Below are 23,680 nucleotides of genomic sequence, written 5' to 3' on the forward strand. Positions count from 1 at the left end.
AATATTGCTAAAGGTCTGTGGTAGAAAATAGACTGAATTCGTGGTTTAAAAACCTGAGTCCCAGATGAATACACCTGAGTGTTCATCTTTGTGATCACAAACCAATTATTTAACATTTGGGATCTCAGTTTATCCTTTTGCTAAAAGAGTAGCATAAATTTCAGAGGTCTAGAATTCAAATATTTTCAGGGGTCCATCAGATAATATAAAAGCATCAGGAAAGTCAGATTCAGACATTCATTCAATGCAGAAATATTGAGTGCTTATTAGATGTCAGACTGCGTGCTGGACACTGGGAAAGCAGCAGTGGGAAAAATAGAGGGGGCTAGCTGCTTATATTAGGATCAAATCTTAATATTTTCCTAGAGCTGGAGAAATAGGGTAGGACAAGATAAAACAGTTGCAATAAAACCAATCATTTGCATGCAGTATCTCAGTTTATTCTCTAAACATCTCTAATATATACCTATTATTTTCTCAATTTCGCCATTCTACTGGTGAAAAAAAAAATAGGGAATTTAACTGACTTGCCCAATTTCATAAAGGTATTAACAGAAAGATATAAAGTCATTATATTAAAGAATGAACACTTTGTGATATTAAACAATTCATTCAATCTTTCTATCAGTTTCTAAATGAGAAAGAGACAAACAAAAGCTTGTACTAGATTTCCATTAAGCTTTCCTTTCAATTCATAAACCCTATGATTATATTTTCAATCTAAATTTAGTTCTGTAAACCATATACCAGTGATCTCATCTACATATATTAAAACAACCTATTTTCCTATTATCACCAAAAAGCAAGTGTAATTTGATTTTGTTTTTATGTCCCTTTAAAGATGCAGTGGGAGAAATAGAGTGATCACCTTGGGGCTCTGGAATATTCCCATTTGGAGTCTACTTTTGATTTTGCTTTAAAAAGTCAGCTTCCTCAATATGTTATCAGCTCTGCAGAAGATCTTAAAAGTCTACTGACAATTGTCACCTCAAACATTAATTCATTCAGTGTTTCTTCACAACAGAATTACTGTTGCTGAGTTAAATGAAAAAAAGAAAAAGTGTAAAACAATTTAAAAGAAACTAAAACTCAAACTAAATGATAGACATGAATTAGATAATGTTCTTTTCTGATTGCATTGGTTAAATTAGAAAATTCTAATTTAGAATCAAAGCCCAGCTTATCTTTGAAGGCAATATAATAGAATAAAATACTGAAAAATGAATAGCTAGCATAAAAGCCTAGGTCAAATGTAACATCAATCAAGCACCTTCTTTTAGTTTTCCACTGAGAATTAATTTCTCTGTTCATGGTTCTCCCAGAGGACATTATGAATGCTTTAGAAGGCTTATTAGTCTGTCCTGAACTCGTTTATATAACTGTCTCTACCAATAAATATTGAGCTATTAAAGGGCAGTGGCCAGGTTATTTATATCTCTATGCACCCAGATCATGATGGTCTGAACATAGCAGACATTACATATATATTTCTAAATGAAAAAATGAATAATGCAAATAAAATTACATTTTTCTATTGAAATGTGACTTTTCCTCTACTTGAATATGACCTAGAGCAAGCCATTTACCTCTAGATCTCAATTTGCTCATCTGTAGAAGCAGATATACATCTGCATCACCTCTAACAAAAAGTTTTAGATGTGAAAGGATGCAATCAATCTAGGAGCCATTTAGGATAACTGTGGAAGAAAAAAGGCAAAAGACAATTCTTAGGGGTCAACAATATGTTCAAAATTACAATTCCATTATTCAAGCCTTAGATCAAATTCTGCCTCTCTCCAAGAAACCATTCCCATTATTCTAGTCCTTATTCCTTATTCCTCTCTCTTAATGGCTTCATTTTCCTAGTTCTCAATCTCTGAACCTGAGTCATCTTTGACTCTCATTCTTTCTCATTCTTCTTTGTTATCAAGATCTATCTTCTCAGTTCTGACAATGTATTTTATCCCGTGTATTGACTGATGACAAGATTATCCAATTAAGTCATTTTATAAACATTTATTGAGCATGTACTCTCTGCCAGACACTGTGCTAGGTATTGTGGGTACTCTGAGGAACTCAGTGGCTTCAGCCTCTGCTCCCATGGAGCTTATATTCTAGTAGGATCTAAAAACAAACAAATGTTCAATAATACACAATGATTAGTTTTTCACGTGGAGAAATGGCACCTATCACATGCTGGAAATAGGAAATTTTCTTAAAGAAATGATATCACTATCACCACAATGACCACACAAGGGATCATCATCATCATCATCATCCTAATATGTAATAAGCTGCTACTAATTTATCCTTAAATTGTTATGAGATAGGTACTATTAGTCCTACTTTACAAAAAATGATAGTGTATCTAAGCAAAAATAACTTGACTAAGATTTCATAACTAATTTAACATTTAACTCCTGAGACTGTGACCTTGAGCAGTAATACTGCTTAAAATATTCTGATACCAGATAAATCAACAGGAATAAGAAATAGAAGAGCTCAGTTAATTTTCCAGAAGTAAGAATAACAAGTACAAAACTCATAAGATGAGAGAGAAGAATATATTAAGGTAATTGAAGAAAGTTGAGCATACACAAATCCTGGGGCAGTGGGGAGTGGGGTAGGGAAAGTAATGATAAGATAATGAAGCTAGAGAAGTTAGCAGAAATTAAATTATGTGGGGCGTTATAAGTCAAATTAAGGTATTTGAACTTTATGTTATAGGCAACTATTGCAATAGTTATCCTACTGGCATTCATTTCATCCGCCTAATTTATGTGAGGCTACTGTCATTCAGGCAGTGTTCTAAGTGCTAGAGATGGCATGGAACAAAATAAGCAAGGTCCTTAATCTCAGAAAGATAATTAAAAAAATAAACTAGAAAGTAAAATGTATTGCTAAGTGCTACAATGGACTGAAAATAGGATGTGATGGGAAATGACAAGGTCAACACCGGATGATATTAAAAGGTCTCTCAGAGGACACTGATTTTCATCTTTGCCTTTGTAGTCATTATGGTTTACACTCAAAGCTGTAGCCCCATAATGGTTTGTGATAATCTCTTCTAAATAGTTCTTCAAAATACATTTTAACAAATAATATGTTCCTTTAAGAAAGGTCAATAGATTTAAAGTAAAAGGGAACTTTAAAAAAATTTCTACTCCCAAGCGATAATTAGTGTTAACTATTTGTTATATATTCTTCTTGACAGTTTTTACCTAAATTAATAATATAAATATTTGTTTTCACATGAATGAGATAGAAGTTACTGCTTGGTATCTGTTTTGGTTTGTTTGTTAACATATGATAAACATTATTCAAGGCTAGTACATAAAAATGTAATTCATCATTTTAGAAAACCATAATTATAAGCATTTTGTTCAAGGTTAATGCCATAAATTATTTAAAATATTCCAATTAATGGGCATTTCCATTGATGCCAATGTAACAGTACTAGACAATATACTACTACAGATTGTTATGTATGATCATTCTTGAGTATTTCTCAATCGTTACCTTAGCATGCATTTTTAGAAGAATTCCCAAGTACAGGGTATGCACTTAGTAAATACTGACATATTCTGCCATATTGTTTCCCAGGAAGTCTATGCCAAGTTATAGTTTCATAATTAAGCACAATTTACATCAGTGATGACAGTTATTTTTCTATATATTTGTCAAAACTAATTATTAATCTTTTAAAATATTTATTAATCTAATAGGTGAAATGCCATATTGCTTTAATTCACATTCCACTGCTAGCACTATTCAACATCTTTGCGTATAAGAACCCATTTATGAGGGACAATCTGTAATGCTACGTAATCCTCTGCAAAAAAAAAATCCTAGAACTCTTCACTGTCTATTGCACCCATTTATAAGGAACAATCTGTAATACCATGTAATCCTCTGCAAAAAATCCCAGAACTCCTATTAAAAAGGTGTTTGGACTTCTTAATTTGACATTCATGACTCTCTGCCTAAAATTTACCTTTCTAGGTTTCTGGTCTGAAATTTCCTTACATGGCTCCTAAGTTCTCATCAGATAGGTCTGCTCACTGATCTTTCATTATACTTTTCTTTCCCACATCTGCAGCTGTGATCATGCTGAGGAATTTACAATTCCATTATTCAAGTCTTAGATCAAATTCTGCCTCTCTCCAAGAAACCATTCCCATTATTCTAGTCATAACTGACCTCTTTTTTGAATTTCTTCAGTGCATTTCTTGTTCTCCTCTTAAGGTACTGATCACATTCTACTTTTCTTTGTTTTCCTAGTAGATTTTTAGCTATACAAAGCCTCCTTTAGCATGGTAGCTGGAAGACAGTAGCTACTCAAATACTTCTAAAAGAAATAATTGATTTTACAAAAAGTTAATTCTATGTATTCCACACCTCAGAGTGCATTTTAAAAAAATGAAAGCATTTAACATTTTCAACAGGATTTTACTTTTAACAGTGGCAAGTATACATAATTTAAATGCACAATATTAGGGAAATGGATAAATAAACCATGGCATATTCATGGAATTTTATGTGTACATAATAATTTATAAACAGAGAGTACAGAAATGTATATAATGTGTGTCACTGTTATATAAAATAAAGAAAACATACATGCACAGAAATACTCCAAAATATAAATTACAATTGTCTTTGTATGGTGGACCCATTCTAAATATTTTTCTGTATGCTTTCCTGTGCTTTCTAAATTTTCTATATTAAGCATGTATGATATTACTTTAAATAGCTTTACTTCCATCTTTCTTTAAAATAAATACAATTGCAAAGCTGCAAAATAAAATTTTAAAAAATTAATTGATAGATTAAATGGCAATTGTGACACACAAGTGAAACTGTCTAAATTCCTTTTGGACAGCTGACAAGAAGATAAATGCCTCTGTATTCAAGTAAAACAAGTGCACTAGCATTATGAAAGGGGGAGTGGGAAGGAAAAGGAAAATGCTTTTTTCTCTAAGGTCTCTATGCTTTTGCTATAGAAACAAGAAAATAAAAAGGGGAAGGGAAAGGTCATAGGAGACATTGATGCATTAAGCTCCTCTTTCTACCTGGTGGTGTAGTATCAATTCTGCCCCAAGACTTGTTCAAACCCTTTCCCCCTAGCAAGTCTTCCCTGGACCCTCGCGTGTATCAGTCGCTACTGTCTCTGAATTCTGTTTTATTTACTACAAGTGTCATATTTGAAAGTATTTAATATGTTTCTAAATAATTTCTACTTTTTAATTATTTCTCCATATCCAGGATCCAAGGTCATCAAGAGCAGGGGGCCATAGAGCTTATTATTATTATTATTATTTTAGTGTTATTCAAGCATCTAAAGCAGCCAGACACACTATATGCTTAGTATCTTCAGATGAGCCCTTTTCACTGAGATATTGAGTCACTCAGATGTCTTACTCTAAAAGAGAAAGGGCTTTAAAATGTATTGAGCCACAACTATAATTCAAGTTATTTACAATAGCTATTATATATTTTACGCCAACTGCTAAACAAGGTATTCTCTCCATTTGAGAGTCAGAGGCAAGTATACAGATAGAACTTATTTCCACGAGGCTCCAAAGTCCTTTCTTCTACCCTGTAAAGTTGAGAAAGCCACATAAAACCCTCAACTTCTTGATGCACAACCTTGCTTAAGCTAAACTAGAACAGGCTATAATGATGTTCTCATAAGGAAAGATGTAAGATTTTTTTTTGGCAGGGGAGCAGAACAGTAAATGTCATTTCTGCAGGAAAGTGAGACCAGTGGACTTTAAAAATTTCATACGCTGGCTCCTGAACTTATTAAATAGGGACTCGGGTCAAGATTTCAAACATTCTAAATCCAGTTTACTCCTTTTTTTTAAATGAATATAATTCCTACAATGGGAAGTGCATGGACTCTAGAGCAAGACAGATCTAAATTCAAATTCTAGGCTTTACCTCTTCCTATCTCTGACTTTAATCAAGTTATTCTCATTTATCTAGTAAGTATTGATCCCCACATCTAATGAAAGAGACAATCACCCCACAGAGTTAATTCAAGGTTGAAGTAAGGTCACCTAATCTCTAATATAGTATGTGGCCTCTGGTAAGCGCTCTAAAAGTGTTAGTGGCCTCCCCTCATCCCAACATCCTTCATCCTCTGAGATAAGAATAGTTCTTTACTGCAGACACAACACATGACTCTAACAATCAGGCTCTCTGAAAACCTTTTCTTTGGTTTGGTGACCTAAGGAGAAGGCCTTGTGTCAGATAACAATTCCTGTGTCAAGACAGGCTCGAGAAAAGCACCCTCTAACCACAAATTGAAGACAGTTCCTTATAAGCATCTCTCCAGAGGCAGTGAGCAACAGGAGACTATGCTGACTTTTGACTTTAAAGGCAAGACCAGGATCCAACTCCTCTCTATATTCAGAGCACCTAGCAAAGGCCCTGGCACTGGCCAGTGAGCAGTATTAGACACGTGGCCCAACTCATTCAAGGCAAAATTCCTTCTTGAAGATTTTACAACACAAAAGACAAAAATAAACACATTCATATCTGATCCTGTTTCTTCTTTGTTTGTGTGTTTGTTTTTACCACAGTCCCTAGAGATACAGACTTGACCTAGGACAGAAACAAGCTGCACCACCTCCAGCAATGGTTCTGAAAAGGCACTCTTCACACACTTATCTGCTGAAGCAGTGACTCATGAAATTCACAACGTGCTAAGATTCGGTGAGAAACACTTCATATAAAATTAACATAAGCAAAAGGTTACTTGAGGGAACACTGCAGTACTTTTTTAGGTGACCCAGTTATGGCTAAATTTGGAAAGTTGGCAAGGCTAATTTTTCCCTTTAAAACAGATCTCACAGAAATATAAGATACTATGAAGCCTCAGGGCCCAGTTTTTTTGCCATGGCATCCATGGCGAGTAGGGCCACTTGACAAAGCCAGACACTGTGGATGTGTCTGGTCACTTCAGGTTGACACTGAGATAACGGTTTTCTAGAGTATGCTTTGTGAGACAGAAATCAGACGACAAATCAAACTACAAACACTTAAACAAAAACTTAAATAGTGATAAGTATATGCCAAGCACTGTTTCAAGTGCTATGTAAATGTTTATTCCCATAATAACCTTATGAGGTACTTACTATTATCCTCTCCATGTTTTAAATAAAGAAATTCAAATGGAAAGAGGGCCACACATCTAGTAAGTGGCACAGGGCCACAAATTTAGTAAGTGGCAGACCCTGAATTGAAACAGAGGCAGTTTGGCTCCAGAATCTGTGTTCTTGATCGCTACACTGCCTCTTAATGCTACGTGATGTTATTACATATAGTAAGACAACACCTATCATTTTGTTTCTGGCACAAAGTCTCTGGGAGGCAATGCATTGGAGTGGTTTAGAATGCTGACTCCAGAGCAAACTGCTTGGCTTGAATCCTGCATTCTGATCTCAAGAGCTAAGTAAGTGTTCATGGGTAAATTAGTTAACCTCTCTGTGCTTCGGTTTTCTTATCTATATATTGGGTACAATAATAGACCCTATCTCAGTGGGTTTGAAGGACTAAATGAGTTAATACCTATAAAGTGCTAAAAACGTTACTTGAGAAGTAGTAATAATAGTCAATAGTTGCTAAGTGTTATTGTTTATTAAAAAGAGAGATACTATCTTGTCTCTGAGTCACAAAAGAAGCACCATAATTCTCAGATTTTTGTGAGAAGACATATGTGATTGGAAAAATATAAACTGTGCTATCTGATGAACTTCTGTTAAGATCAACCCAAGCAAATGGAAACCTTGGGAAAGGCACTTCATTACACTAGGCCTCAGTTTCTCCAACTGCAGATGATTAACACACCTCTGCCATAGGTGGGGTGAAAATTATTAGTTAATATGTATAAAAATACGGAAATGAAACCTTTGATTACTGATAATTTGGTAATCAAATAGGATCATCAGATTCCCTGCCTTCCCTTTTTTGTGACTGGATATACTAGGAGAGGATGTTGAGCGAATTAGCCAAACTCCAGCATCTTTTGCCAACATAAAATGACTCACGGACTGGCAGCATTTAAAGGTTAGGCCCAAAGCAATCTCAGTATTTAAGAATATTTTAAATTATCTATAAGAATATAATTTGGAGACAATCTAAATGTTCAGCAATAGGGGGTATGGTAATTAAATATATCTCTGGAATAGGTTATTCTATGCAATCCTTTAGAATTATGCTTTTTCGTGCTTAACTCAACAATTCCACATTTATAAATTTATCTTATGCATACTAATACTTGTATGCTAAGATATATATGTAAGTATTTTAACTGTAGCAATATTTATAATAGCAAACAGCTGGAAGTAATCCAATGTTTATCAGTGGGGCACTGATGGAACACATAAAATGAGATATGTGGATGATACTGAAGGAAAAAGCTTTTCATGATGCCACCTCTAAATATTACCAGTAATATTTGTTTTATTCCTTATATTTTTATATTTTATAACTTTTCTATAAGCATACTAATATCATAAAATACTAATTATTATTATTCTGTAGTGAGCATATATTACTTTTGCACTCAGGTAACAAATATTCTTTTAATGTTTTTAGCAGGATATTTTGCCCTTAATACTTCCTATGAGTCCTTTAAATAAAGCAAACGTTTTTAAAAATCATGACAATTTCATCAATATAGTTATATCACTAGGTTATAAAAGGTTCCAGATAGTGACCTAAACCAGAATTATCTTGGAAGAAAAGTCAGGTGGATTGGTAGGTCCTACACTGACAGACACAAAATCTACTCCACTACTGATGAATAAAGGGAACAAGGGGTAAGCCAATGGTGGAGGCCTGAACCACCAGGTCAATGGTAAGTCCCTCCCCTGGCCTGGCCTCCAAGACCTGACGACGGTGTCCTTGTCCTCCTCACCTTTGCTTCCCTGGCCTTGTCAATCCCACTTTTATAGTTTCAGCCTATTCGTCTTTTCTGGGAGAGGTGGCCCAATGCAAGGGTAGCAGCTTGAATGTGTAGCACAGGTCATTCATTCCCAGACCAGCATCCCAGTCATACATAGCTACAGATTACTTTTGTACCTTTTCTCCCCCTGGAATTCATACATGCTGTTTCCTCTGCCTGAAATATTCTCCTCCCTCTCCTGTCAAGTTTCTTTACCTGGATCTTTCTTCTTTCTTTATCAACTCAGGTGCCTCCTACTCTAGAAAGTCTACCTTAACACATTAGTCTGAGATATGTGTATCCAGCATACACATATATGTGTATATGACATACATATATATATACATATATATATATATACACACACACACACACACACACACAAATACATTATATGTTTCCCAATGGTTTATGCCTCTAATTGAGCTAAACACTCCCTATTCAAATTTACTATTTACTTACTGGTTTCTCAAATAGTACTGTCAAATTTTTGAGGCCAAGGACCATGTGTTATTAATAGTTTTGTCCTTAGTACCAATCAAAGTTTTGGCATATAGTTTGAGGTCAGCAAATGTTTATTTTATTGTATGAATAAATGATGAATGTTAAAGACAGCAGACAAAGGTCCATATACCAGTTTCTACATCTACAATAGAGAAAACGCTATTTGCTAAGAGGAAAAGGAAGTACTGAGTAGTGACTGGGCAACCAGGGTTGTTAACTATTGAACAATATGATTAATAGCATATACAGCTGAACAGGGACAGTTCATGAGGTCCCTGGAAGCCTGATGGGGTCAGATGCTTGAAGAAGCTTAAAATTCTATCATTATTGGTCTCCTGCCTGAGACTCTTTCCTTTACAACTCTAATTGTCACCCAAGTGCCTCTATGCTACTATTTTTATCAGTGGCCCAAGTGGTGATGCCAAGAAACCAGTAATTAAAATCATTTTTTAAAATAGCTGATGATTCAGCTATACACATAACTCCACCTCTTAAGAAACTTAAATGAGGAGTGACTACAAAGATTTTTCTGTGCCCTTCTTGCCCAAAGAAAGATATTTTCACCATTAGTAGACCCCAAAGAGAAAGCAAAGACTATATAATACTATTATGCCAAAGATGTTCATTGCAATGTTGTTTATGCTAGTAACATATCTGAAGCATCTAAACATACAGCGATGGGAAGAGTTGTAAAAATAATGATGCAACGGAACCATTACAGTGAGCTTTTTTACTTTTTTTTTTTTTTTTTTTTGAGACGGAGTCTCGCTCTGTCACTCAGGCTGGAGTGCAGTGGCGCGATCTCGGCTCACTGCAAGCTCCACCTCCCGGGTTCACGCCATTCTCCTGCCTCAGCCTCCCGAGTAGCTGGGACTACAGGCGCCCACAACCGCGCCCGGCTATTTTTTTTTTGTATTTTTAGTAGAGACGGGGTTTCACCGTGGTCTCGATCTCCTGACCTTGTGATCCGCCCGCCTCGGCCTCCCAAAGTGCTGGGATTACAGGCGTGAGCCACCGCGCCCGGCTACAGTGAGATTTTTTTTCAAAAAGATACATCATTTTTATTTTTTACAACTATTTTGAAGAATGATTGACTAACAACAACCTATTTAAAGTGTACAATTTAGAAGTTTTGAGCCATGCAAACATCGATGAAACCATTAGTTTAATTAAGATAATGAACATATTCATTGCTCTCAAAAGTTTCCTTTGTACTCTTTCCCTTTACAACTTTTCTCATCCTCAAGCAAGCTTTCTGTCATTACAGATTAATATTAGTTTTCTAGAATTTCATATTGAGGGAAGTATATAGTATGTACTCTTTTTTAGCCTGGTTTTCCTCATTTGATATACTTATTTTGAGATTGACCTCTGTGTTGCATGTGTCAATAGTTTATTTCTTTCTGTTGCTGAATAGTATTTCAATGTATGGAAGTGTCACAATTTTTTTTTTTTTCAGGAGAACCCTCTGATGTATATTTGGGTATTTCCACCATTTTGCTATTACAAATAAAATGCTATGAACATTTAGGGAGAAGTCATCATTGACTTATGTAGACATATGCATTCATTTCTCTTCAGTAAATACCTAGGAGTGGAATGACTAAGTTGTTTAGTAGATAATGTCCATGATGACTAGCAATGTGGAAAGTGTTTGTGGTGTGATACTAAGTATTATATAAAGGAAAGATTTAAACATATTCATGTGAAAATGAAAATAAGAAAATACACTAAAGCTAGAGTGGTAGTTTAATTTGTGTGGTAAGACTAAAGGTAATGTTTTTTCTTTTCTTAGTTCATAAATATTTTATAATATGGTTATGTTCTTTTTAACTTTTTTAAATAAAAAGGAGTGATAATATTTGTTAAGCAACTGCTATGTATATACACATACACACATTCCATTTTGTCTTTACAACTTCATAAGATAATTTTTATTTGTTCAATTTTCACAGATGACACAATCTGGACTCAGAATGATTACATCATTTGCCCAATACACCAGAGCTAGTAAGTGGTGTGGCTGTGATTTGAGCCCAGGTCCACTTCACAAAAAAGATTTTGTTCATTCCAATATGTAAATTCTTAATCATGGATAGCAGCTCATATATCTTTATAAAATGGGGTACACAGTTGGAACCTCATGAATTTCTAAATGCAAATATAAATGATCAAGCTTCTGTTGAACAACTCTGTACTGTGGTGCTCCGTGAGGCAGTTGGGCTGATCGAGAACACTGCAAGACGCTGGGGACTGGCTTGATCTATTTTGGAATTCTCCTAGCAACACTATCAGGACAACTGCTCTCTCTTGAGGAACTAAGACTTCACAGGATGTTCAGGAAAACCAAATCAGGAAGGAAATATGGATATTTTATATTAAATAATACCATGAGATATTTTTAAAAACACCAGATAACAGTTTATCACAACTATATTAGGAAAAGAGTCTCTGTGATCTAAGTCATCAAGGAGACACTCTGTTAATGGCAATTTCCCACAAAAATTTCAGACTAGGCTAACAGATACAGCCAGTTCCCTTCAGAGGAGAGAATTGCTGACTCTTCCATGTCCTAGCTACTCAGCTTGGACAAGGTATTGAACCCCCTCTGAGATTTGGTTTCTTCAACTGTAAGGTGAAGAAAATGGTATCTATTAGAATAATTTATTTTGCTAGTTAATTGAGAAAACACACATAACAGTTATCATGGTGCCCTGCACACAGTGATCACTCACTAATTATCAACTACTATTGCCATAGTTGTTTCACTGCTTTTACTAAATACCACAGATACAATGCCTAATTGCCAAGACAAAATGATGAGCTGAGAAGGATACAAATTAAAAGTTTTTTATCCTTCTTTAGAATGCTTCAATCTCTTTCAGACCCTACTACTCTAAAATTTGCTACCTCAAGTCATTAAACCTAACAATGGAGATTCCTTGCCTAAGAGCAGCTAATGATCACACTTAGAGAACTCACATCAGAAAGTACATTCTTAGGTTGAAGTGACATCATATGATTACCAAGTTGGAGGCAGTCATTTATAATACTTTTACTGATCCTCTCTTTCATATTTGTAAAATGGGACCTTGCCTATGGATCTTACATTATTTCTGTAATCAGATGGAATAAGAGATATGAACACATTTGATCAACAGTAAACAACTGTGAATATGTAACAATTTCAGTGACATAAGATAACTAGCACTGTATATTATTCAATCATTTATTAATTTTTTCAACAAATATCTTTTGATTGCATAGTATGGGCCTTGAACCTTTCCAGGTGATAGGAAAATAAATGGACAATAAGTCCAGTAAGTAGAAGCAAGCTATAAACCAATAAGTGCTGTGTTGATATAAAATAATAGAGGCTGGGAAGATTGGGGAAATCATATCTTTAGGGAGAGGTGGAGACTGTCAGTGGCGGCTTTATGAAAGAGGTAATGTCTGAGCTGACACTGCAGCATAAGCCAACAGAAGAAACCGTGTGGGCAAAAGAAGACATGTAAAAGCCTGACACACTTGTGGAAGGGGCAATTAAAATCAAGGTCAGAGAGGTAAGGAGAAGCTAGATCATGATGTGCCTATAGACAAATGTTATAGTGTTTGAATTTTGACTAATACCAACAAAGAGAAATAGGTTTTACATAATAAAGAAAGCAGATTAAATTTGCATTTAGAACAATCTTTCTGTCAGTGAAGTGAACTGTAGTCAGGGAGACGAGTTGTCTTGGAGTTAGACAAGTAGGTGCTAAATAGTGAATGACAAATATATATACATTTTTTTTTTACCTGTTTGTTGATCTTTAAAATATCTCCCTGTGTGTTTAACAAAGCTGTTATGATAACAAAGTCATCTTGAGATTATGTGAGTGGTAGACTTTTATAAGATGAAGAATGCTATATAACACAAGATGTGTCATGATTACTGTCATTTTGTCTTGCCATTTTGACCATCTGGACAATCAATTCAGCTATAGCAGCTATAGCAGTTACATCAATTGTGCTATAATCCACATCTGCTGTTACAGGACTTTGAAAGTAGCTATATGAGCCCTGCCATGGTTCTTCATTTTTCATGAGTTAATCCAGTAAGAAAGAAATAAACATAACTGATAGAACCCTTAAGTGAAAGCCACACTTAATTCCTCAGCCAAGCACTCAAGCAGGCACCAAATTCATAAGGATGATACAAATTCAATGGAATATCCCCCCCCCCCGATTTATTCTGTCACTTCTAATTGTTGTGAATGACAGTTATGTGAAAACCATGAAAAGTATTATGTGTCATAATTGTAATTCTGGGGTGGAGGAACCAATGAAAAATAAATGTAGGTTTATTTTTATGGGATGAGTCTAATAGCCACATTAAACATGACATAAATTTGATTTGCAAAAGTAACATTGATCAATATCTAACACAAGCATTGTACACATAGTATACCCTCAATAAATACAGACATGGACGCAAACAGAGTTACCGGAACCATCTAACACTAATTACTAATTACTACTCTTGGTCACCTGAAAAGTTAAAGGTATGGAATGTGGTTTTTATTTCTCCAGGTAGCTAATGATTCTTCTCAATTTTAGGTAAACAATACAGTCTTTCAATAAGGCATTATTTGTTAACCGAATTTGTCATTCAGGATAGTAAGTTAACAATGATCTTTACCTGGACACAGTCCTTAGCTATACAATGTTGTATCCAGGCTGGCTGTCATAGCATATACTCGTCCAGTTTCATTTATGTTTTTAGGGGTCATAAAGGGACAGAGCTGCTCTCTGTTTCCATCTAAAATATTGCTATATATCAAAAACCACAAAATAGAGGCTGGTGACCTGATTAAAAAGGGCCCTATGATATTTTGTCTCTGAATTATGTGGGGTTATTAAATTTTTAAAATCCCTACTCACAGAGAAAATTTCAGGATCACATCAGTAAAAAAAAAAAATTATTCATTCCAGTACCCCATGTAATATTTCCATTCAGTCATTTATCATTCAACAATAGCCACTCAACATATGCCAGACTTCATTCTGGGTATAAATGATAAAGAAAAATATATATAGTGATGAGGTTCATGTTCTTATGGAAGTTGCCATTCAGTGATCAAGACAGACATAAGTAAGCAAATGAAGATCTTATTACATATGACAAAAAGTACTATGAAAAGTAAGAACAGGATTGATCTATTTCAGACTGGAATGGCAAAGGGGATCAGAGAAGACCAATCTAAGGTTACATGGGTTGAGATAAGAAGCACAAGAAAGAATCAGCAAGGTAAAAACGTGGGGCAGTTGTAGGAAGGAAGAGCTTAGGTTCCAATTTTCAGTTGAGAAAATCTGGTCTTTGCAGTTACAGATAACCTAATGAGTTTAAGCATTTACTTTCCAATTTAATAAACTATAAAGTTCGTGGGACTGAATTTTGAAATTTGTTTTATGTACAATGAAACATCATTTCAGTAAACAAAGTACTTAAAATGAGATAACTGAATAGGCGGGGGTATTGTCTGAAGTATTGTTAGGATGATGATTTTAAAAAAATGATGAGGGTGAATTTTAGCACTATTAGTTGCATGACCATACAGTTTGGTGGCTTTCTATAATTCACAAAGCACTGTCCAGTAGAATAATTTAACTGAAGCCTCTCATAAAATCTCACAGTGATGATGTACTAAAATGAAAAGAGTACTAAATTTTAAATCAGAAAACCCACAATATAGTTTACTACTACTTGTTGGCTGTATAATCTTTGGTAAAACACTTAGGCTTTGAGAATTAGCATCTCATCTAATGAAAAATGATGATAATAACACTAAAATTGCCTACCTCTGCACTGTCATTATGAAGACAAACGAAATCACTTTTGAGAAGGTGCTTAACACATCTCAAAACACAATATAAAGTTAAGGTATCTCAAGTTTTATTATTGTTAGTTTCATTTTAAAGTGGACAGATAACATTTCCCTCATTTTTCCAATGGGTAAACTAAAGCGCAAGAAAGGTAAATAATTTTTGTAAAGAAGCATTGCTAGAAATGTGAATCAGATATCATCATCTAGTTCTTCCTCCTTTGTTCTTTTTTTTTTTTAATTATACTTTAAGTTCTGGGGTACATGTATAGAACATGCAGGTTTGTTACATAGGTATACACATGCCGTGGTGGTTTGTTGCACCCATCAACCTGTCAACTACATTAGGTATTTCTCCTAATGCTATCCCTTCCCTAGCTCCCCACCCCCAAACAGGCCCTGGCATGTGATGTTCCCCTCCCTGTGTCCATGTGTTCTTATTGTTCAACTCCTACTTATGAGTGAGAACATGCAGTGTTTGGTTTTCTGTGCTTTGTTAGTTTGCTGAGAATGATGATTGCCAGCTTCATCCATGTCCCTGCAAAAGACATGAACTCATCCTTTTATATGGCTGCATAGTATTCCATGGTGTATACCTGCCACATTTTCTTTATTCAGTCTATCATTGATGGGCATTTGGGCTGGTTCCATGTCTTTGCTATTGTAAACAGTGCCACAATAAGCATACGTTTGCATGTGTCTTTACAGTAGAATGATTTATAATCCTTTGGGTATATATCCAGTAATGGGATTGCTGGGTCAAATAGTATTTCTGGTTCAAGATCCTTGAGGAATCGCCACACTGTCTTCCCAGAAATGGGATTACTGGGTTAAATGGTATTTCTGGTTCTAGATCCTTGAGGAATGCCACACTGTCTTCCACAATGGTTGAACAAATTTACACTCCCACCAAAAGTGTAAAAGCATTCCAATTTCTCCACATCCTCTCCAGCATCTGTTGCTTCCCTTTTTTTTAATGTTTTCATTCATTCAACAAACATTAGACTATTAGGATGGCCATATAATTCATCATTAACAATGGGCACTTTTGAAAATAAAAGTGAGCACTACCAATGTATACACTGGGAAGAAGGGAGGTAAACAACAAGACTCTTCTGGAAACCTAACACAACTGGAAACCTAATTCATATGGTCACCCCAAGTATTATGCACTGGAAATCAAGGAATAAACAAAAGCAGCCTTTGCCGTAAGAATGTGATTTCAAAAATAGGTAAAATCAGTGTTGTAAAGGCTAAAATAAGTATGTGTAGGTAGTTATGGGAATTTGAAACCAGGGCACTTAAACTATTCTTGGGGGTTAGAAAACACTTAAAAAAAAGGAAGTGATCTGTGCACTGAAACTTAAAGGCTGAAGTATCCTGGTAGATAAATAGTAAAAAGCATCTGAAGCAGCAGAAAGAGTCTTTAAAAAGTGTGTCATATTCAGGGAATTGTAACTATTTGGGGAGGAGCATATAGGTTCATATGAGTAAGTAGAAAGAAAGGAGCTTGGAGAAGTCCAAAGAGGTTGAACCCGGAGTCTTGATGCTTTTGCTAAAGGGATTGTACTTAATCCTGGGAGCTACAAGAGGATTTTGAAGTGGGGAAGCAACACGATCAAAATCTATATTAAAAAGTTACCACTTCCATCATTACAGAACACAAGGCCCTCACTCTGGTGGGCACTCCTGCTATAATACATCGATGTTTTTAATAAATTCTAACCATCATCCTTTCAATGAATCTCAGCCATGTAAGAATGTGAGAAAAATAAGCAAGAACAAACCAAATGACACACAAAATCCTATCAACTAAAACCAGAAAAGTGGGCTGTAGCAATATGAAAGCTAGCATGCCATGAGGAAAAATAGTTCTTTCGGGTCTGAGACCAGAAAATTTGAAAATCTAAAATTAAGCAGGACTCTTAAAAGAGACCAAAGTGGTTCCAACTCAGAAGAGTCTTTTGGCTCCAATCAAAAACCAAATCTAATCTTCTCTGGAAGAAAACATCTCCATGTTGACCCTGAAAATTCCCACTATTTAAGTCCAGCAAAAATACGAGATCACCATCAAGGAGATAGGATGAAACAGATTACTATGAGTGAGAAAGTGCAGAAACAACAACAGATGTAGACTTACAAGGACTTTAGATTTTAAGATTATCAGACACATAATTTAAAATAGCCATGAGAAATGTTTAAATAAATAATAAAGAAAATATTTTAAAACATCAACAAATCCACTATCCAAGAAGGAGATTGTAAACAGACCTCTTTGACACATTGATAGATGATGTAAGTAAAAATTTAGTAAAGGTATAGAAGATTTGAAAAATATAAATAATTAATAAACTTACCTAATGAATATAATTATAAACTTGCATCCAGTAATTACAGAACACACATTTTCCTTAGGCAAACAAAGAATATTGACAAAATATTCATGACATTCTAAATTAAAATAAATTTCAGAGGATAGTTACCATAACAAGTTTTCTAGGTATTATGTTATTAAATTAGAAATTAATAACACAAGAAAGAATTCTTTGGGAAATTTTTTTAAATTCTAAATAATCTGGCTCAAACAAATAAATCTTTGTAAATAGATGGGTTGGAATGTTAATTTAAAATACTGCATATCATATATTATGTAATACCAAAGCACCTAAAATATATTGAAATAAATGTATAAATGTATTGTAATTTAAATTGTTAACATAAAAGAAAATGGCAGAGGTCAATGTTACATCCATCTGAAATATTTATTTTACAACAGGTTAAACCCCCAAAAGTAGAGTTAATAATAATAGCAGACTAATAAAATTAAAACAAAAATAATAGTAAGAATAAAAGAATGAAAAAAGAGAAAATGACAACACTAGGGATACAAAGTTGCTTGAACTAGCACACCTCAATCAATGTAATCACATTAACAGAATAGGGGAGAAAAATAATTGTCCTTTCAATACATACAGGAGTAAAGAGATACTATTCTTTATCAACAATAACAACAACAAAAATGAAGAGGCCTGATAAAAAATTTCTCAAAAGTTTTTCAAAATTAATGATTTTTTTCAATGTGAAATATTTAAGAAATTATAAATTTTTATTGAAAGGCATTAAAGATCTAAATAAATGCAAAATAGTCTATATTTATAAATAGAAAAATTCAATGTTATAAAAAATCAATCCTCCCAAATTAACTTATAGGTTCAAAGAAATTCCAATAATAATCCCAATAAGAATTTTTGCAAAAGTTTCCAAGTTCATCTAAAATGCACATGAAAGAATAAAACCTAAACAAAGACACTTCTGAGGAAAAATAAAATGGAAGAATTTGATCTATTAGACCCATTTTAATAATAATTTAAATTGTTACTTAATAATAATTTATTATAAAGAATTTTAAATTAATATAGTATTGATTTGGCACAGAGATAAACAAGATGACCATGAAACAGAATAGAGAACATAGAAACAGGCTCACATAGTATGGAAATATGATATAGGACAAAGTGAGCATTGCAGATAAGTAAGGGGGAAGAAGAAAGAAGTGTTATTTAATATGTATTGCTATGAGAAATATTTAGTTATTTGGAAAATAAGAATACAAAAGAATCAACACCAGACTGATTAAATACTTTAATATAAAAATATTAGTTTTATATCTTTATGATCTTGGGATAGGAAAATATTGCTTAAATAACACAGAAAATCCATCAACTATAAAGAAAGAATAATTTTGACCATATTAAAATGAATAACTTAATTTACAAAGTGGGAGAAGATATCTGCAACATCTATGATCGATAGTGGATAGTATCCTGAAGATACAAAGAACTCTTAAAAGCCAATAAGAAAAAGATAATACAATATAGATGTAAGCACAGAGCAATAAACCATTACTTTGCAGAAGCAGACACACGAATGCTGCATAAAGACATTTTTTAAATCTCAATAGTATTCTTCATTCTGAAAATATAAAGAAAGAACTCAATGATATTTTGTACTTCATAAGTCTGATAAAATTTTGTGTTGATGATATGAACAATGCAAACTCCTAAACACTTCTAGTAGGCAGATGAATCTACAACTACTTTGGAAAACAATTTGATGTGATCTTGTCAAGTTGAATAGGTGAAAACCACATGACCTAGTAATTTCAATCCTAAGTAAACTCTTGTGTACTGATATCAATAAATATGTGCAAAAATAAATGCTCCTGCATTGTTTGCAGTAGCAAAAATTGGACAGAACTGAAATATCTGTTAGCAAGAGCATGGATAAATGAATCAATATTATCCCAGAAATATTGCACAGAGTAGAAATTAACAATATACTACTACATGCAAGAATGGGGATGACTTTTAAAAACATTAATAAATGAGAAAAGCAAATTGCAGAAGATGAAAGCACATAAATAGAATTAGGGAATGGTAAAACATACCCTCAAGGGTAATAGCATTATTCTAATTCTTAACTTGGAGGAGGGGCTCATGGTGTCGGTTTTATTATTATATTATATCATTTCCACACATATATTTTAGTTATTAAATATAACAGAGTAAAAACTATGGAAGTCTCTTTATAAAAAATTTAAATGTAGAAAAATTACTCTGGCTACTGTGAGAAGAATGAATGGGAAGTCTGGAACCTGGGGGTTAATTAGGAGATTATTTTCATGCTGAAGATTACGGTGTTTTTAAAAAGATAAGCACTAGTTGTGAGTATGGAGAAGGAATAGATGGATTTCCCCAATGAGCAACATCACCGTATTATAGATTGGTGTTTTGGCCTGAAAAATAAATGAGCCTCCCATGTATGCCTCATTTGTTCACTCACTAATTGAATCAAATATTTATAGGAAGTCAGAATTAATTTAGGCACATAGAGAAACTTGCTAAGAGGTCACCAATAAGATCTTGGAAAGAAATAAATGTATGAGCTATTTGGAAGAGAACTAAAAGCAGGGGCTGCTGGCTGACTCACTAATTGGTTGGTCAGTTCCTACTAATGGGTATTTGCAATTACCTGCGCAAAGCATCCAAGTGGGCTGCTGGGGCTTTTAAGACTAGTATCAGTAATAACTGTGTCATGGGAATAGTGCAGGGGTGACAGTGTGTGGCTATAAGATGCTTGGGGGAAGGGTGGCAGGAGGGATTTATTTACTCAGAACACTGCCAAGCTGAAAACTGTTAGCACACTAGGCTGGAAAACTTCTACATACCCAGCAGAGTAACCTATAAATAGGAAGTTGCTTGTTGAAATTGTACATTAATAGTACAGCATTTTGAAGCTGTTATTGGACTCCTTAAGGGTCAATAAGTAAGTGAAGAAGTACGGACCCCACTTTCCCACTTCACACATCAAAGGGGGCATTGTTTGATATAGTTTATGATTTAATAGTTTGTCCACAGAGAATAGGCTGCTTTGTATTTAGATTTTGCTACAAAAGCAATCTTTGGAAAACCTAGCATGATTAAGGGAATAGAAAGTATCTTCCTTTATGTCAGAGAAAAAAATATTATATTTTGGAAGTACTTTATCCTGAGTAAGTTTTTTTTCTCACAACGTTCATAGGTAAATTAGTATACTTCCAGTTCACCACCAGAAATAGTCTTTCTTGATAGGAGTATATGACTATATAGAATGCTATACAACATGCTCTCACAGCAGCACAGATTTACTGATATTGGGTATTATGAGTGTAATCAGACTGACTACAAACATTCTTGGATATGAAATCCAAAAGTCAGATTCCTTCATAAGAGTCTAATCCCACAGTGGACTGAAAACTTCATACATCAGTCCTGCTTACTGAATAGTATCAACTTTTGCACACACTGATTTTGAGAATCAATGGGACTAGCAACACGTGTTAGGTGTTTCGCGGAAATGGAGGGGAGAACTAGGGAGGCATCATAGCAAAGGTGACTATTGAGCTTGTGATTGAAGGATGAGAGCATTCTATGTGGGTTGGAACTAATATTCCAGGCAGAAGAAATGGCATAAAGAAAACATTAGACATGGTCAAAGAATGAGGAAACATTTACTATGGCTATAGCTTAGAATTGAAGGATCAAAATGGTGAATCGAAACCTAAACATGAAAGTTTGAATTCCATGTATATTCTAGGTCAGTTTTGCCAGAAATGGAGGATATCAGCCACTGTGATAGTTCCTCAAAGCTCCTTCAAATCTATGCTGGCTATGGTGGTATAGAGAAGCTTGAGAGATAAACCAGTCTCTGGAAATTTTACCATTGTGGTATCCCTTATATCAACTTCCTCCTTTTTAGTTCCATAGCTTCCAAGCTAGTGCAGGCCCTTATTAACTCTAGCCTCTTAACTTTGCATTCAGTCTCTCTGCTTTCCAGGGGATCCTATCAATTGTATGAAGAGTACTACCCCAAACACCACCCTTTTGATTATGCTGCTCTTCTGCTTATCATTGAATGACTCCCTACTGATGACTGGATATATCCCAACTATTAATAACTTTGTCCTGAGTTTTCCTACCTACATGTATTTACTTATGCCATTCCCTCCACCATGTGGAGGATAATCAAAGTAATGACCCCACCTTTTTTCAAGAGGGAACTGCGAGGCTTTCTGATCTCCCCGACACAAACTTGCTTCCTCCCTATCAAAATTCTACTCATTAAACTCCACTCAACGAAAATTCTTTCCATGAAACCTTCCCAGATCTTTCCAGCTATGTATAATAATAATCAGTGCTTACATAGCACTTTCTAGCTTGTATAACACTTTATAGCTCATGGATCACTTATATCGTTGAAAGTATGGCAGAGAAATATTATTATATTACACAGTTTTACAGATGAGGGAAGGATTAGAGAGGTTCAATGACTTAGTGTTAATCATGGATCTTCTTACTCCAGATTTCATGGTCTAAACTCTGTACATCATTCTTCTGCATTTGAATTCTTGAGAAATATTAACTACATACATTTTAATAGTTACAACCTCAATTACTTGTTTTTAATACAATGCATACACATAGTATTTAATAAACAAATGCAATGTCAATGTACCTAATTCAAATTATTCCAATCTAAAATAGACACCGGCTTCTTCCCTACCACCATAGTGTACATATGGCTTTCCCACCATAATGAGAACATTTTTTCTCTTCATGTGTTGTGCAATTACCTCAGTATTGCAACACATATTATACTGTAATTCATTTATTCTCTTAACATTATTCTCTGCTGGGTCCTAAAGTAGTCCAGTGCTTGCAGTACATTTATTTGTGTATCTTCAATGCCTTACTAAATGCTCACACATAATATGTACTCAGGGATTATTTATTGAGATGCTTACTAGAGTAATGAACCATAACAGATAATCTTGGAATAATGTAGGATATGGTCAGACATCCATGTGTTGGATTCTTCTACTTGAGTAATGATGGGGGGAAGAAATCAGGAGGTGACGTGTCAGTTCTAAAAAGTTTCCTGATTTGTTTTGTTTTTATTTTTCAAGAACTTGAGAAAGTTCAGCAGTGTATTTTCCTGCTTTTCTTTTATACCATGACTATTTCTACAGAGGATCTGAGGCATTAGTGCCATCATAATACTCCTAATGTTATTACAGCCACTGTCACTAATACCACCACCATATTTACAAGTAATCCTAAAATGGGATAGCAACACTTTTCCTCAAGAAGTTATTTCAGTAACTAAATTGATACATATAAAACTTTAACACACTAAAACCTTGTAAACATCTTACAATTGATTGCTATGTAATCATAACATGATTATTTATGTTATTTTTATGATCATTATTAGAACAATGGTCAGAATGGCTACTGTAGTTATAACTCCTACTAGGAGTTCCCATACATTAAGCATTTATTGCTCAGGTACTGTATGAGGTCTACCAAATCATTATTATTAACCTTAACAAAAATCCTCCAAGAGCTTCACTATCATTCCCATTTAATAGAGACAGAAACTAAGGACTAAAGATTTACTCATCAAGCTCTTCCTCATGACATTCCTCCTTTTATTGGTCCTCAGCATTTTCAGTGAACATCACAGGTCAAATAGTGCAAGCACTCCCCGCTTTAACCCACACCATTCCCTCATCTTAAGACTAGCATGACAAAATTATCAAATAATAGTTACCTCTCAGAAGAGAGTCAACCTTTTATTCAAGTCAAAAGTCCTTAAAAATTTGAAGAATGAAACATCTAAAACTTCATATTACTCCCCCTGAAGCCAGTGCATGTTCCTAGGACACTATTCATCACAGATTACTCTCTACCACAGATTACTTGTTACTGGCAACTGCACTAGAAACTGGAAACCATAATTGGGCTGGATTACCAAATGG

The 23,680-nt window shown here is 34.5% G+C and overlaps 1 protein-coding gene and 1 long non-coding RNA gene across 25 annotated transcripts in view; one reads left to right on the plus strand and one right to left on the minus strand.

Annotated features, from left to right (window-relative positions):
• Positions 1 to 23,680, minus strand: part of LOC105468849 (discs large MAGUK scaffold protein 2) — a 2,241,192-nt gene that overhangs the window by 1,162,030 nt on the left and 1,055,482 nt on the right. The window lies entirely within an intron of this gene.
• Positions 1 to 23,680, plus strand: part of LOC105468841 (uncharacterized) — a 123,132-nt gene that overhangs the window by 20,326 nt on the left and 79,126 nt on the right. Inside the window, exons 4-5 of the long non-coding RNA XR_003015194.2 lie at positions 6,588 to 6,720; positions 11,413 to 11,467. This is a non-coding gene — a long non-coding RNA (uncharacterized lncRNA). The remainder of the gene's footprint in view (positions 1 to 6,587; positions 6,721 to 11,412; positions 11,468 to 23,680) is intronic.

This window comes from Macaca nemestrina, chromosome 12 (assembly GCF_043159975.1).
Source record: "Macaca nemestrina isolate mMacNem1 chromosome 12, mMacNem.hap1, whole genome shotgun sequence".
Taxonomy (NCBI): domain Eukaryota; kingdom Metazoa; phylum Chordata; class Mammalia; order Primates; family Cercopithecidae; genus Macaca; species Macaca nemestrina.